At 39.7% G+C, this 5,000-nt stretch overlaps 6 non-coding genes across 6 annotated transcripts; all 6 read left to right on the top strand.

Annotated features, from left to right (window-relative positions):
• Positions 1–164: 164 nt before the first annotated feature.
• LOC143758533 (5S ribosomal RNA) lies at positions 165–283 on the top strand. The gene has a single exon (XR_013211583.1). It is a non-coding gene; the product is annotated as a 5S ribosomal RNA (ribosomal RNA).
• Positions 284–452: 169 nt separating this feature from the next.
• LOC143757684 (5S ribosomal RNA) lies at positions 453–571 on the top strand. The gene has a single exon (XR_013210752.1). It is a non-coding gene; the product is annotated as a 5S ribosomal RNA (ribosomal RNA).
• A 178-nt stretch (positions 572–749) lies between these two features.
• Positions 750–868, top strand: LOC143757898 (5S ribosomal RNA). The gene has a single exon (XR_013210961.1). It is a non-coding gene; the product is annotated as a 5S ribosomal RNA (ribosomal RNA).
• Positions 869–1,037: 169 nt separating this feature from the next.
• On the top strand, positions 1,038–1,156 carry LOC143758598 (5S ribosomal RNA). The gene has a single exon (XR_013211647.1). It is a non-coding gene; the product is annotated as a 5S ribosomal RNA (ribosomal RNA).
• A 169-nt stretch (positions 1,157–1,325) lies between these two features.
• LOC143757962 (5S ribosomal RNA) lies at positions 1,326–1,444 on the top strand. The gene has a single exon (XR_013211022.1). It is a non-coding gene; the product is annotated as a 5S ribosomal RNA (ribosomal RNA).
• A 182-nt stretch (positions 1,445–1,626) lies between these two features.
• LOC143757950 (5S ribosomal RNA) lies at positions 1,627–1,745 on the top strand. Its single transcript, XR_013211011.1, has one exon. It is a non-coding gene; the product is annotated as a 5S ribosomal RNA (ribosomal RNA).
• Positions 1,746–5,000: the final 3,255 nt, after the last annotated feature.

The following is a 5,000-nucleotide window of genomic DNA, read 5'->3' as shown; positions in this document are numbered from 1 at the left end:
AAAAAAAAAAAAAAAGGAGTCCCTGTGCTTCTTCAGAAAGCCTTTAAAAGTCTCTGAGATTCTTCAGAGAGCATGAAAGAGTTTGAGTTTTTTCAAAAGTTCTTCTTAGTTTTCTTCATTAATGGTCTAACCTTTTAAATAGCCCAATTTTGGCAGCAGTTTTCGCTTACGGCCATACCACCTTGTCCACGCCTGATCTCGTCTGATCTCGGAAGCTAAGCAGGGTCGGGCCTGGTTAGTACTTGGATGGGAGACCGCCTGGGAATACCAGGTGCTGTAAGCTTTTTTGATTTAAACAAAAAAAGAGTCCCTGAGCTTCTTCAGAAAGCCTTTAAAAGTCTCTGAGATTCTTCAGAGAGCATGAAAGAGTTTGAGTTTTTTCAAAAGTTCTTCTTAGTTTTCTTCATTAATGGTCTAACCTTTTAAATAGCCCAATTTTGGCAGCAGTTTTCGCTTACGGCCATACCACCTTGGTCACGCCCGATCTCGTCTGATCTCGGAAGCTAAGCAGGGTAGGGCCTGGTTAGTACTTGGATGGGAGACCGCCTGGGAATACCAGGTGCTGTAAGCTTTTTTGATTTAAAAAAAAAAAAAAAAAAAAGAGTCCCTGTGCTTCTTCAGAAAGCCTTTAAAAGTCTCTGAGATTCTTCAGAGAGCATGAAAGAGTTTGAGTTTTTTCAAAAGTTCTTCTTAGTTTTCTTCATTAATGGTCTAACCTTTTAAATAGCCCAATTTTGGCAGCAGTTTTCGCTTACGGCCATACCACCTTGGCCACGCCCGATCTCGTCTGATCTCGGAAGCTAAGCAGGGTCGGGCCTGGTTAGTACTTGGATGGGAGACCGCCTGGGAATACCAGGTGCTGTAAGCTTTTTTGATTTAAACAAAAAAAGAGTCCCTGAGCTTCTTCAGAAAGCCTTTAAAAGTCTCTGAGATTCTTCAGAGAGCATGAAAGAGTTTGAGTTTTTTCAAAAGTTCTTCTTAGTTTTCTTCATTAATGGTCTAACCTTTTAAATAGCCCAATTTTGGCAGCATTTTTCGCTTACGGCCATACCACCTTGGTCACGCCCAATCTCGTCTGATCTCGGAAGCTAAGCAGGGTCGGGCCTGGTTAGTACTTGGATGGGAGACCGCCTGGGAATACCAGGTGCTGTAAGCTTTTTTGATTTAAACAAAAAAAGAGTCCCTGAGCTTCTTCAGAAAGCCTTTAAAAGTCTCTGAGATTCTTCAGAGAGCATGAAAGAGTTTGAGTTTTTTCAAAAGTTCTTCTTAGTTTTCTTCATTAATGGTCTAACCTTTTAAATAGCCCAATTTTGGCAGCAGTTTTCGCTTACGGCCATACCACCTTGGTCACGCCCGATCTCGTCTGATCTCGGAAGCTAAGCAGGGTCGGGCCTGGTTAGTACTTGGATGGGAGACCGCCTGGGAATACCAGGTGCTGTAAGCTTTTTTGATTTAAAAAAAAAAAAAAAAAAAAAAAGGAGTCCCTGTGCTTCTTCAGAAAGCCTTTAAAAGTCTCTGAGATTCTTCAGAGAGCATGAAAGAGTTTGAGTTTTTTCAAAAGTTCTTCTTAGTTTTCTTCATTAATGGTCTAACCTTTTAAATAGCCCAATTTTGGCAGCAGTTTTCGCTTACGGCCATACCACCTTGGTCACGCCCGATCTCGTCTGATCTCGGAAGCTAAGCAGGGTCGGGCCTGGTTAGTACTTGGATGGGAGACCGCCTGGGAATACCAGGTGCTGTAAGCTTTTTTGATTTAAAAAAAAAAAAAAAAAAGAGTCCCTGTGCTTCTTCAGAAAGCCTTTAAAAGTCTCTGAGATTCTTCAGAGAGCATGAAAGAGTTTGAGTTTTTTCAAAAGTTCTTCTTAGTTTTCTTCATTAATGGTCTAACCTTTTAAATAGCCCAATTTTGGCAGCAGTTTTCGCTTACGGCCATACCACCTTGGCCACGCATAGTGGTACAGTCCAGAGTGTGAGGCGGCAAAGAAAAAGCTAAGCAGTGTTTGTTTAAAAATAATTATTTTCTGGTTATTTTATTTATTGGATTTTTAGTTTTGTAGTTAAAAAATTGTTTTGGAAAGTCAGGTTTAATCCTGATAACTGCCCCCAACAGCTTAAGCTGTTTGGGGGACCTTTTGGTTTTGATTGTCCCATGCTGGAGAAGAACCTTATGGCTGCAAACAAAGAAAAAGAGAAAGCAATGATGAGTAAAAGTACCAGCAGGAAGATAGAAGAGAGAGAGAAAATGAAAGGAGAAGACAAAGAGATCCAAAAACAGCAAGAGGCAAGTAAAGCTACAACAGAAGCGCGGAAAGAAAGAGATGAAAACAACAGAGAAATGCACAGGGATTTGAGAGAGAAATACAGCAAGGAGCTAACTGTGGAGGTGGAGGTTGAAGGAACGGAGAAAATCTCTATGATGGATCTATTGAAGGGAGTAAAGAAGGAGTGTGGAGAGGTGATCGGTTGCAGAGTGAGAGGTGAAAAGATCTATGAACTCACAATGAAGAACAATGAAGGGAAAGAGAAACTAATGGATGGAGTGAGGATACAAGGAGTAATGGTGCATGCCAGGGATATCATCAATAATGATATGGTGGTTTCCTTCATCAACTTGCCGGTGTATTTGGAGGATGAGAAGATACTCTCCAAACTGGAAGAGTGGGGAGTAAAACCACTTTCATCAATTAAACGTCGGGTATGGCCTGGAACGGATACTGTGGATGGAACAAGGTTCCTAAAAGTTCGCTTTACAGAGCAGGTATGTTCGCTTCCATACTCTACAAAATTTGAGACTCTGAGGGGCACAGAATATTTTCGAGTCATTCATGATAGGCAAGTGCGCGTTTGCAGACTTTGTATCAAGCCAGGGCACATATTCAGAGAGTGCCCTGAATTTAAGTGCTTTAAATGTGGCAAGAGTGGACACTATGCCAGAGATTGTGAAGAACAGATGAGAATAGAGAGAGAGCGGATGGATGGACAAGAAGAAAATGAAAGAAGAAACAATATTCTGACAGAGGAACAAGGTAAGAAGACAACTGATGATGTGGAAATGCAAGGGACGGACGGAGCTGTGGGATGTGAAGAAAGAAACAAAATGGAATGGCGAGATAGAGCTGAAAGTTCCAGTGAAGAGGATGATCGAGAGGAAGGGATGGAACAATCGGGAGAGAGCGAAGGCGAGGAGGAGGAGGAGGAGGAGGAGGAGGTGGAAGAGAGGAAAAGAGAAAACATTGAAGGGGAAAGAAGCGAAGAAGAGGAAAAGAAAGGGACAGTACCACAATTCAGAGAAAGTAAGGCCGGAAAAAAGAGAGATGAAGAAAAAGAAGGACTGAAAGCAAAGATCAAAAGACTGAGTGCAAAGAGAAAGTCTGAGACGGATGGAGAACAGACTGAACAGACAAAAGAACCACGATCGGGTATGTGATATTTGTTTAAATGTTTTATCTCATTATATATGTTTTCTGGTTTGCTCTCATGGTCACTGTAACATCAATAAATGTAAACGGGTTAAGAGATAAAATGAAGATGAAAGAATTACTATTTACATTTAGGAGCGATATTATTTGTATACAAGAAACAAATTGGGAAGAGGATAAGGTAAGGGAGATGAGAGAAGAGTGGAGGGGGGACATATATTACAATAACGGAGCTAGGAATGCAAGAGGTGTGGCAATATTAATTAAAAAGGATAGGCTAGAAAATATAAAAGAAGTATACAAAGATAAGAGGGGAAGGATTTTGATTGTCGAATTTAGGTATAGAGATATAGACTTTAGATTAATAAATATATATGTTCCAAATATAGAATTAGACAGGAGGGAAATTATAGAAGAGTTAAAAGGGTTAGTTGTTGGAAAATGTATTATAGTGGGAGACTTCAATATAAAATGCAGTAGATTAGATGTTGGTAAGGGAGTAAAATTTAGATGGGAGAAGTCGAGGGGAATGTTGATGGAGGTAATAAGGGACAAGGGATTAATAGATGTGTGGAGATATGAAAATCCAGAAAAAAGAGAATTCACTAGGAAACAGTTAAGGGAAGGGATATTGAAACAGAGTAGAATAGATTTAGTGTTAGCAAAGGAAGAAATAATTAGGTATATAGACGGGATAAGGCATCAAGAAAATAGTTTAAGTGATCACGATGGTGTCAGGTTCAAAATCAAGATAGGGAATGATGAGGTAGGAGGAGGGATGTGGATATTGAATGCGGGATATATAGAGGAGGGAGAATATGAAATGCAGATGAAGGATTTATTAAATAGGGAAAACGAGAAGATAGATGAGTATAAAAGGAATGGCGAAGCAGATGATAGAATAGGAGAGAGATGGGAGCTAATGAAGGACCAAATCAAATCAATAAGCATAAAATATAGCATGAAAAGAAGGAGGAAAAAGATAAAGGAAGAAAGGATGTTGAAAGAAAAATTAAGAGAAGAGTTAGATAAAGCAGAAGATGAAGAAGGATATAGTATGGAAAAATATATAGAGATTAAAACGGCACTAGAGAAATATGAGAGAGAGAAATGTAGAGGAGCGATTTTAAGGAGCAAAGCAAAATATGCATTAGAAGGTGAAAAATGTACAGGGTATTTTTTGGGTCTTGAGAAAAGGAGACAAAGTAAAACATACATTAACGAAATAAATACAAAAGAGGGTAAGGCAACAAAAGATTATGTAGAGATTTTGGAGAGAGTGCAGGGATTTTATGAAGAGTTATATAAAAGAGGTGGAGTAGATGAGAAAAGTGTAGATGACGTGCTAGAAAGCGTAGAGAATGTTCTAAGTAAGGAAGATGGAGACTGGTGTGATAGGGGAATAGAAGAGGCAGAAGTGTTAGAGGCAATAGGGGGGTTAAGGAGCGGAAAAAGTCCGGGAAGTGATGGGATAGGTATAGAGTGGTATAAAGTATATAAGGAAGAGGTAGCACCAATATTAGTAGAAGTATTCAGAGGGATAGAAAGAACAGGGATAGTGCAAAATAGGATGGTAGAGGG

Source organism: Siphateles boraxobius, unplaced genomic scaffold, assembly GCF_051911475.1.
Source record: "Siphateles boraxobius isolate OS27281-9 unplaced genomic scaffold, OSU_SipBor_1 307, whole genome shotgun sequence".
Taxonomy (NCBI): Eukaryota; Metazoa; Chordata; class Actinopteri; order Cypriniformes; family Leuciscidae; genus Siphateles; species Siphateles boraxobius.
Note: the sequence above shows the minus strand (reverse complement) of the source record. Positions and strands in the feature narration are given on the sequence as shown.